The 12,239-nt window shown below is 30.6% G+C and overlaps 1 long non-coding RNA gene across 4 annotated transcripts in view; it reads right to left on the reverse strand.

Annotated features, from left to right (window-relative positions):
- Positions 1–12,239, reverse strand: part of LOC146993154 (uncharacterized) — a 217,430-nt gene that overhangs the window by 7,019 nt on the left and 198,172 nt on the right. For 2 of the 4 annotated variants that reach the window (XR_015038411.1, XR_015038413.1), the window contains exon 4: positions 10,806–10,867. The exons of 1 other annotated variant lie outside the window; for it this stretch is intronic. This is a non-coding gene — a long non-coding RNA (uncharacterized LOC146993154). Of the gene's footprint in view, positions 1–10,805; positions 10,907–12,239 lie in introns of those variants that run through there. One more of the 4 variants, XR_015038410.1, reaches the window with a different exon arrangement.

A 12,239-nucleotide genomic window follows, 5' to 3' on the forward strand; every position in this document is an offset into this window, starting at 1 on the left:
CTGAAATATTAAAAGTGCAATATATAATTGCAGCTAGCCAAAATTTTATAAACTTAAAATTGGCTCCCATTCAGTTAAAGTTGTTAATAACTGCACCAATGGAAGGAATGCAATTTTATTTCTTTGCCTGTATTTGGTTTCATTTTCATATAGAAAGAGTTAAAAATAGGTTACCTAGGTAACAAAATTTAAACACACATTTTCAGGAAAAATTACAGAATAACAGATTTTGTTTCCCTGAAGACACAACACCTCGCTATTCCAGCTATGATACAGACTGCATACTGTCATAGAGAAATTCCTTTCTTAAACAGGGAATTCATATACTTTAATCTGTTTTTACACAAGTACTGTTTATGACTAATCCATGGTCTAGGAGTAAAATACTTTATAGTACACCCATCTAAATTTTTATTATTTCCGGTCATCTGTATAGACTTTTTACCTATCACGACTAAACTCCCAATCTGCATTCCAAATAACTCATACAATTCTTCAAGTCATATTTCGTAGTCCATCATTTTTAATACGGCAGGTACTTGCTGAGCGCAGACTTGTAAAGCATGATTTCGCGTACAGCAGTACCTTAAAAGATCCCATTTTATTTGTCCACTGCTAGAATTTCATTCATACGTGGTGCAACATTCATCCATCAACACCGGAAAGAATTTATCTGCTACTTTAAACAATTTCCATCGACTGAAAATGAAGTCCGAAAAATCTTACAAATTTCAAAAGCAATCGATGCCGAAGAATTTTCACATATGGAAGACAGAGAAGTCAAACAATGAATCAGAAAATTACAAAAGAAGAATTGGGGTCTTATAAAACCCCTTGATAATAAAAGCGCTCATTATGAAGAAGAGCTTTTAACTGAAGATAAGACGAAGAAATTGTTAAATAACACAAAAAGCAATGTCTGATCTTCTAGCGAAGAATTACCCAATTAAAGAAAAAACATGTGCTCTTTACAGCGGCACGCATACAGTTGCATCAATCATTCTTATAAGCAAAAGACATCAGCTTTCTCAAAAAATATTTTTCTCATGCATTTGCCAAGAGAACGGAAAGAAGTCCAAAAGAAACTTTCAGAGTGCTTCGCAAAACAAAGTGGAAAGTTATTCTGCAGAATTTTACTTCGATAATAATAAAACATCTCTGATTTGATTTCAAAACGAATTTTTATTTGTGAAATCAATTTTAAATAGATCTTCGCAAATAGGTTCATAAAACTTCCCAATATGCCAAAATAGTTCAGATTAAGGGAAAAATTTAATAAAGTATGCTTAAAACAACTAATAAAAAGCACATTAACAGAAGACAATTTGGCCCCACTAACTTTCATTACGAGTACTCATTAAATTTTTATTTACATTTCTTTTTTGTTCAACATTTAACTTTCAATGGTTTTAAGAGAAACAGCACTTGATAGACAGACTCTAAATTCGGAAAAAACTGAAACAAAATTGGTTTATACACAGGCAGAGTAATTACACTGAGATGTTGGGAAGAGAAGACCCCGTTAGACAAGGAAAATATTAGGCCAGACAGAGAGGAAAATGCTTAGCCTCCTCCTCGTAATGCGAAAGGAGGCCACTTGGGAAAAAATTACACTACAGCAGTAATTTTGAAACCACTAAGAAGCAACAGAACTCTAACAAATCTCAGACTTCTGATAATTATAGTGTGATTAACAGTTCAACCTCACTTCGAATATTACAATACAATATAAAGAAAGAACCAATTCAGACACTTCAATATGGAATTCAAAACCTAAGAAATTAATGCATAGACGCTACCCTAAACATTAAAACATAATATGAAGTGTTCACGTAAAATAAATAAGTAGTAAAACTCCAATATAAAGCAACATGTGAAAAGGGACCTACAAATTATAACATTCAAGCATTTCTAGTGAAAATAAAGTTAATATAAAACAAGAATTACCAGCCACAGATGTCTTTTCGCTCTGCACTATTTCTCCATTCTTTTTCTTTCATGATATGTTCTGCAACAAAAGAGTGCACAAAAATGATGATAAATTACACTAGAAGAGGCCAAGGATGGGGGAAAGAATCATTAGATTTTAACTACTTTGAAATTAAAGAATATCTATACACAAAGAGAAATATCTAATATTGTTTCTTAATATATAAAATTTCGAAAGTAGCCTTCTTTGTTTTAAATTCCAGCAATGTGCTACATTGTTACTAAAATCATGATTGCAGTCGATAGAAAAGCAAATGATTTTCCTTATACGACAGAAGTACAGTAAGCCAAAGAGGTTTTTAATGTATGGGTACAACATGAACAATGAAAGAAAAAAAAATTATACAGTTATTACAGATACACAGAATAAAAGGGAATATTATCTTCGAGAAAAGTAAATAATTTTAGCGCAGGTACAAAAATGGCACCGAAAGTCAATAAGCAGGTAGTTTTAAATGACAAATAAACAAAATAAACTTTACTGTTAGCTTTGAAGCAGGTGTTATATATAAAACTATCTTAATTCACACACAGAATTAGTGACATAACAGATCAAAAAAGAGTAAGAATCAAACTCGCAATATATTGACATTAAAAGAGCTATACATATATACTTTTATAGTTTTTTTTTTTTTTTTTTTTTTTTTAAGAAAGGGCTCAAAAACACCATTCTAAAAACAGATTTCGAAAAACATCTAGGAAACAAAAGTCATAAACCATAAAATAAATATTTCATTCAGAATTTTAACGCAAGAACCCTTTCTAATTTTAAGTTCTTTACTTAGGTACACTCATCCATGAGAGAGGACAGCTTAGTCCAATGTACAAGAAATTATCCTGTAATATTACCACGTCACTTTAATGAAATTATAGCAATATTTCACTCAGGGAAAGAACATATTGTCTAGCTGCCCGGGTTCGAGCCCAGCTTTAATACAGCAAGCCAAAACACATCAAATGCCATTGAATGATATACCATTTTGAAATGTTGCAAAAAATTTAAATAAAATTTCGTGAATGAGCTATTGCAATTACCTATATACTAAAATTTTGACCAAAAATTCAACAAAACTAAGATACTCTTTTTTTCTTTCGAAGGAATCAAAGTCATATACTAATGGAGGGATGCTCAACTTATTGTACTATAAAACCTAAACATAGGAATGAAATTTTGTCAGCTATGTGAGATGTCCAATACCGAGAAATTCCATAAATTGTAGATTAGAACGTACCTCTCAAAACACACGAAAGGTAAAACACAATTCAAGTACTTTACTTTTAGTCTTGAAGCAGATGTTCTATATCAAACTGTCTTAGCTCACATACAGAATTAGTAATATAATAGCTCAAAATGTTGTAAGAACCAAACACGCATTATATAAACATTAAAAAAAAAAAAAAAAAATCTGCATACATTTATTAGTGTTACGAGGGTTTATTCTGAAATATTATAATGTCACTTGCAGTGAAATGATAGAAATTTTCACTCAGGGAAGGGACATTCTGTCTGGCTGCCTGGGTTCCATCCCAGCTTCTGTTACAAAAGTTTCATAGAAGAATTTTAAAAATCTAGAAACGAAACTTATGAAGAAATTATTGACCATAATTGGTTCTATGATTTAGTCATTCTTACAGACATAATAACTAAAATCTTAAACTTGAGGGGGGGGAGAACTAAACTAAAGTTTTTGAATTTAAGGGTATTTTAAATTAATTTTAAATCAGAATTAATTTTGTAAAAATATTACACAAATATAAGGAATATACATTTTTACCATAATGCAATGTACATTTTGCCACTTTGAAAATCTGGAGAACTAAAGCGTGAAATATAAGAAAACTGAAACAAACATTTGGAAAATCTCATCGAGCTTAAATTAGTTTCTAAATTAGATGTTTTGAGTGTATTTAAAATTAGGCCAACTACTACGTTCACTTCAAACCCATTACGTAAGACTAGTGTTTAAGAAAAATGGTAAAAGATTGCAAATATGTTAACAATTCTACTGATCTAGAAATAGAAATAACTGGTTTTCATCCTAATTAAGATGAAGAATATCACAAAAAGCCATTTGAATAGTCCTAGATCAGAAAAATCATGAACTGTTAAACTTTTAAAAAGATAAATTCCTGCTTTCGATCTACCTAAAAATGTGAAAGAGGATTTTCAACAACAATCTTGTTAAAATCAATGTTCAGATACAGAATAACAAACAAACATCTGGACGACTGCATGGATTTAGCAATAACATCGCATATACCAGAGGGAGAAAAAAAAAAACTCTCAGAAGAAATGCAATGTTAAATTTCACATTAAAATATGATTTCCCTGTATTTAATTTTCATCTTGCTGAATTTTTTTGTAAATAATACAAAGAGTATACCTTTTCTTTAAGATATTATACCACACATTTTTATACTTTGTGTAATGCACTTATAACTGAAATATTAAAAGTGCAATATATAATTGCAGCTAGCCAAAATTTTATAAACTTAAAATTGGCTCCCATTCAGTTAAAGTTGTTAATAACTGCACCAAGGGAAGGAATGCAATTTTATTTCTTTGCCTGTATTTGGTTTCATTTTCATATAGAAAGAGTTAAAAATAGGTTACCTAGGTAACAAAATTTAAACACACATTTTCAGGAAAAATTACAGAATAACAGATTTTGTTTCCCTGAAGACACAACACCTCGCTATTCCAGCTATGATACAGACTGCATACTGTCATAGAGAAATTCCTTTCTTAAACAGGGAATTCATATACTTTAATCTGTTTTTACACAAGTACTGTTTATGACTAATCCATGGTCTAGGAGTAAAATACTTTATAGTACACCCATCTAAATTTTTATTATTTCCGGTCATCTGTATAGACTTTTTACCTATCACGACTAAACTCCCAATCTGCATTCCAAATAACTCATACCACTCTTCAAGTCATATTTCGTAGTCCATCATTTTTAATACGGCAGGTACTTGCTGAGCGCAGACTTGTAAAGCATGATTTCGCGTACAGCAGTACCTTAAAAGATCCCATTTTATTTGTCCACTGCTAGAATTTCATTCATACGTGGTGCAACATTCATCCATCAACACCGGAAAGAATTTTCTGCTACTTTAAACAATTTCCATCGACTGAAAATGAAGTCCGAAAAATCTTACAAATTTCAAAAGCAATCGATGCCGAAGAATTTTCACATATGGAAGACAGAGAAGTCAAACAATGAATCAGAAAATTACAAAAGAAGAATTGGGGTCTTATAAAACCCCTTGATAATAAAAGCGCTCATTATGAAGAAGAGCTTTTAACTGAAGATAAGACGAAGAATTTGTTAAATAACACAAAAAGCAATGTCTGATCTTCTAGCGAAGAATTACCCAATTAAAGAAAAAACATGTGCTCTTTACAGCGGCACGCATACAGTTGCATCAATCATTCTTATAAGCAAAAGACATCAGCTTTCTCAAAAAATATTTCTCTCACGCATTTGCCAAGAGAACGGAAAGAAGTCCAAAAGAAACTTTCAGAGTGCTTCGCAAAACAAAGTGGAAAGTTATTCTGCAGAATTTTACTTCGATAATAATAAAACATCTCTGATTTGATTTCAAAACGAATTTTTATTTGTGAAATCAATTTTAAATAGATCTTCGCAAATAGGTTCATAAAACTTCCCAATATGCCAAAATAGTTCAGATTAAGGGAAAAATTTAATAAAGTATGCTTAAAACAACTAATAAAAAGCACATTAACAGAAGACAATTTGGCCCCACTAACTTTCATTACGAGTACTCATTAAATTTTTATTTACATTTCTTTTTTGTTCAACATTTAACTTTCAATGGTTTTAAGAGAAACAGCACTTGATAGACAGACTCTAAATTCGGAAAAAACTGAAACAAAATTGGTTTATACACAGGCAGAGTAATTACACTGACCTGTTGGGAAGAGAAGACCCCGTTAGACAAGGAAAATATTAGGCCAGACAGAGAGGAAAATGCTTAGCCTCCTCCTCGTAATGCGAAAGGAGGCCACTTGGGAAAAAATTAGACTACAGCAGTAATTTTGAAACCACTAAGAAGCAACAGAACTCTAACAAATCTCAGACTTCTGATAATTATAGTGTGATTAACAGTTCAACCTCACTTCGAATATTACAATACAATATAAAGAAAGAACCAATTCAGACACTTCAATATGGAATTCAAAACCTAAGAAATTAATGCATAGACGCTACCCTAAACATTAAAACATAATATGAAGCGTTCACGTAAAATAAATAAGTAGTAAAACTCCAATATAAAGCAACATGTGAAAAGGGACCTACAAATTATAACATTCAAGCATTTCTAGTGAAAATAAAGTTAATATAAAACAAGAATTACCAGCCACAGATGTCTTTTCGCTCTGCACTATTTCTCCATTCTTTTTCTTTCATGATATGTTCTGCAACAAAAGAGTGCACAAAAATGATGATAAATTACACTAGAAGAGGCCAAGGATGGGGGAAGGAATCATTAGATTTTAACTACTTTGAAATTAAAGAATATCTATACACAAAGAGAAATATCTAATATTGTTTCTTAATATATAAAATTTCGAAAGTAGCCTTCTTTGTTTTAAATTCCAGCAATGTGCTACATTGTTACTAAAATCGTGATTGCAGTCGATAGAAAAGCAAATGATTTTCCTTATACGACAGAAGTACAGTAAGCCAAAGAGGTTTTTAATGTATGGGTACAACATGAACAATGAAAGAAAAAAAAATTATACAGTTATTACAGATACACAGAATAAAAGGGAATATTATCTTCGAGAAAAGTAAATAATTTTAGCGCAGGTACAAAAATGGCACCGAAAGTCAATAAGCAGGTAGTTTTAAATGACAAATAAACAAAATAAACTTTACTGTTAGCTTTGAAGCAGGTGTTATATATAAAACTATCTTAATTCACACACAGAATTAGTGACATAACAGATCAAAAAAGAGTAAGAATGAAACTCGCAATATATTGACATTAAAAGAGCTATACATATATACTTTTATAGTTTTTTTTTTTTTTTTTTTTTTTTTTTAAGAAAGGGCTCAAAAACACCATTCTAAAAACAGATTTCGAAAAACATCTTGGAAACAAAAGTCATAAACCATAAAATAAATATTTCATTCAGAATTTTAACGCAAGAACCCTTTCTAATTTTAAGTTCTTTACTTAGGTACACTCATCCATGAGAGAGGACAGCTTAGTCCAATGTACAAGAAATTATCCTGTAATATTACCACGTCACTTTAATGAAATTATAGCAATATTTCACTCAGGGAAAGAACATATTGTCTAGCTGCCCGGGTTCGAGCCCAGCTTTAATACAGCAAGCCAAAACACATCAAATGCCATTGAATGATATACCATTTTGAAATGTTGCAAAAAATTTAAATAAAATTTCGTGAATGAGCTATTGCAATTACCTATATACTAAAATTTTGACCAAAAATTCAACAAAACTAAGATACTCTTTTTTTCTTTCGAAGGAATCAAAGTCATATACTAACGTAGGGATGCTCAACTTATTGTACTATAAAACCTAAACATAGGAATGAAATTTTGTCAGCTATGTGAGATGTCCAATACCGAGAAATTCCATAAATTGTAGATTAGAACGTACCTCTCAAAACACACGAAAGGTAAAACACAATTCAAATACTTTACTTTTAGTCTTGAAGCAGATGTTCCATATTAAACTGTCTTAGCTCACATACAGAATTAGTAATATAATAGCTCAAAATGTTGTAAGAACCAAACACGCATTATATAAACATTAAAAAAAAAATCTACATACATTTATTAGTGTTACGAGAGTTTATTCTGAAATATTATAATGTCACTTTCAGTGAAATGATAGAAATTTTCGCTCAGGGAAGGGACATTCTGTCTGGCTGCCTGGGTTCCATCCCAGCTTCTGTTACAAAAGTTTCATAGAAGAATTTTAAAAATCTAGAAACGAAACTTATGAAGAAATTATTGACCATAATTGGTTCTATGATTTAGTCATTCTTACAGACATAATAACTAAAATCTTAAACTTGAGGGGGGAGAGAGAACTAAACTAAATTTTTGAATTTAAGGGTATTTTAAATTAATTTTAAATCAGAATTAATTTTGTAAAAATATTACACAAATATAAGGAATATACATTTTTACCATAATGCAATGTACATTTTGCCACTTTGAAAATCTGGAGAACTAAAGCGTGAAAAAGAAGAAAACTGAAACAAACATTTGGAAAATCTCATCGAGCTTAAATTAGTTTCTAAATTAGATGTTTTGAGTGTACTTAAAATTAGGCCAACTACTACATTCACTTCAAACCCATTACATAAGACTAGTATTTATAAAAAATGGTAAAAGATTGCAAATATGTTAACAATTCTACTGATCTAGAAATAGAAATAACTGGTTTTCATCCTAATTAAGATGAAGAATATCACAAAAAGCCATTTGAATAGTCCTAGATCAGAAAAATCATGAACTGTTAAACTTTTAAAAAGATAAATTCCTGCTTTCGATCTACCTAAAAATGTGAAACAGGATTTTCAACAACAATCTTGTTAAAATCAATGTTCAGATACAGAATAACAAACAAACATCTGGACGACTGCATGGATTTAGCAATAACATCGCATATACCAGAGGGAGAAAAAAAAAAACTCTCAGAAGAAATGCAATGTTAAATTTCACATTAAAATATGATTTCCCTGTATTTAATTTTCATCTTGCTGAATTTTTTTGTAAATAATACAAAGAGTATACCTTTTCTTTAAGATATTATACCACACATTTTTATACTTTGTGTAATGCACTTATAACTGAAATATTAAAAGTGCAATATATAATTGCAGCTAGCCAAAATTTTATAAACTTAAAATTGGCTCCCATTCAGTTAAAGTTGTTAATAACTGCACCAAGGGAAGGAATGCAATTTTATTTCTTTGCCTGTATTTGGTTTCATTTTCATATAGAAAGAGTTAAAAATAGGTTACCTAGGTAACAAAATTTAAACACACATTTTCAGGAAAAATTACAGAATAACAGATTTTGTTTCCCTGAAGACACAACACCTCGCTATTCCAGCTATGATACAGACTGCATACTGTCATAGAGAAATTCCTTTCTTAAACAGGGAATTCATATACTTTAATCTGTTTTTACACAAGTACTGTTTATGACTAATCCATGGTCTAGGAGTAAAATACTTTATAGTACACCCATCTAAATTTTTATTATTTCCGGTCATCTGTATAGACTTTTTACCTATCACGACTAAACTCCCAATCTGCATTCCAAATAACTCATACCGTTCTTCAAGTCATATTTCGTAGTCTATCATTTTTAATACGGAAGGTACTTGATGAGCGCAGACTTGTAAAGCATGATTTCGCGTATAGCAGTACCTTAAAGGATCCCATTTTATTTGTCCACTGCTAGAATTTCATTCATACGTGGAGCAACATTCATCCATCAACACCGGAAAGAATTTATCTGATACTTTAAACAATTTCCATCGACTGAAAATGAAGTCCGAAAAATCTTACAAATTTCAAAATCAATCGATGCCGAAGAATTTTCACATATGGAAGACAGAGAAGTCAAACAATGAATCAGAAAATTACAAAAGAAGAATTGGGGTCTTATAAAACCCCTTGATAATAAAAGCGCTCATTATGAAGAAGAGCTTTTAACTGAAGATAAGACGAAGAAATTGTTAAATAACACAAAAAGCAATGTCTGATCTTCTAGCGAAGAATTACCCAATTAAAGAAAAAACATGTGCTCTTTACATCGGCACGCATACAGTTGCATCAATCATTCTTATAAGCAAAAGACATCAGCTTTCTCAAAAAATATTTTTCTCATGCATTTGCCAAGAGAACGGAAAGAAGTCCAAATGAAACTTTCAGAGTGCTTCACAAAACAAAGTGGAAAGTTATTCTGCAGAATTTTACTTCGATAATAATAAAACATCTCTGATTTGATTTCAAAACGAATTTTTATTTGTGAAATCAATTTTAAATAGATCTTCGCAAATAGGTTCATAAAACTTCCCAATATGCCAAAATAGTTCAGATTAAGGGAAAAATTTAATAAAGTATGCTTAAAACAACTAATAAAAAGCACATTAACAGAAGACAATTTGGCCCCACTAACTTTCATTACGAGTACTCATTAAATTTTTATTTACATTTCTTTTTTGTTCAACATTTAACTTTCAATGGTTTTAAGAGAAACAGCACTTGATAGACAGACTCTAAATTCGGAAAATTAAAAAAACTGAAACAAAATTGGTTTATACACAGGCAGAGTAATTACACTGAGATGTTGGGAAGAGAAGACCCCGTTAGACAAGGAAAATATTAGGCCAGACAGAGAGGAAAATGCTTAGCCTCCTCCTCGTAATGCGAAAGGAGGCCACTTGGGAAAAAATTACACTACAGCAGTAATTTTGAAACCACTAAGAAGCAACAGAACTCTAACAAATCTCAGACTTCTGATAATTATAGTGTGATTAACAGTTCAACCTCACTTCGAATATTACAATACAATATAAAGAAAGAACCAATTCAGACACTTCAATATGGAATTCAAAACCTAAGAAATTAATGCATAGACGCTACCCTAAACATTAAAACATAATATGAAGTGTTCAAGTAAAATAAATAAGTAGTAAAACTCCAATATAAAGCAACATGTGAAAAGGGACCTACAAATTATAACATTCAAGCATTTCTAGTGAAAATAAAGTTAATATAAAACAAGAATTACCAGCCACAGATGTCTTTTCGCTCTGCACTATTTCTCCATTCTTTTTCTTTCATGATATGTTCTGCAACAAAAGAGTGCACAAAAATGATGATAAATTACACTAGAAGAGGCCAAGGATGGGGGAAAGAATCATTAGATTTTAACTACTTTGAAATTAAAGAATATCTATACACAAAGAGAAATATCTAATATTGTTTCTTAATATATAAAATTTCGAAAGTAGCCTTCTTTGTTTTAAATTCCAGCAATGTGCTACAATGTTACTAAAATCATGATTGCAGTCGATAGAAAAGCAAATGATTTTCCTTATACGACAGAAGTACAGTAAGCCAAAGAGGTTTTTAATGTATGGGTACAACATGAACAATGAAAGAAAAAAAAATTATACAGTTATTACAGATACACAGAATAAAAGGGAATATTATCTTCGAGAAAAGTAAATAATTTTAGCGCAGGTACAAAAATGGCACCGAAAGTCAATAAGCAGGTAGTTTTAAATGACAAATAAACAAAATAAACTTTACTGTTAGCTTTGAAGCAGGTGTTATATATAAAACTATCTTAATTCACACACAGAATTAGTGACATAACAGATCAAAAAAGAGTAAGAATCAAACTCGCAATATATTGACATTAAAAGAGCTATACATATATACTTTTATAGTTTTTTTTTTTTTTTTAAGAAAGGGCTCAAAAACACCATTCTAAAAACAGATTTCGAAAAACATCTAGGAAACAAAAGTCATAAACCATAAAATAAATATTTCATTCAGAATTTTAACGCAAGAACCCTTTCTAATTTTAAGTTCTTTACTTAGGTACACTCATCCATGAGAGAGGACAGCTTAGTCCAATGTACAAGAAATTATCCTGTAATATTACCACGTCACTTTAATGAAATTATAGCAATATTTCACTCAGGGAAAGAACATATTGTCTAGCTGCCCGGGTTCGAGCCCAGCTTTAATACAGCAAGCCAAAACACATCAAATGCCATTGAATGATATACCATTTTGAAATGTTGCAAAAAATTTAAATAAAATTTCGTGAATGAGCTATTGCAATTACCTATATACTAAAATTTTGACCAAAAATTCAACAAAACTAAGATACTCTTTTTTTCTTTCGAAGGAATCAAAGTCATATACTAATGTAGGGATGCTCAACTTATTGTACTATAAAACCTAAACATAGGAATGAAATTTTGTCAGCTATGTGAGATGTCCAATACCGAGAAATTCCATAAATTGTAGATTAGAACGTACCTCTCAAAACACACGAAAGGTAAAACACAATTCAAGTACTTTACTTTTAGTCTTGAAGCAGATGTTCTATATCAAACTGTCTTAGCTCACATACAGAATTAGTAATATAATAGCTCAAAATGTTGTAAGAACCAAACACGCATTATATAAACATTAAAAAAAAAAAAA

Source organism: Stegodyphus dumicola, chromosome X1, assembly GCF_044657685.1.
Source record: "Stegodyphus dumicola isolate Sdum_Otavi_A_Nest chromosome X1, ASM4465768v1".
Taxonomy (NCBI): domain Eukaryota; kingdom Metazoa; phylum Arthropoda; class Arachnida; order Araneae; family Eresidae; genus Stegodyphus; species Stegodyphus dumicola.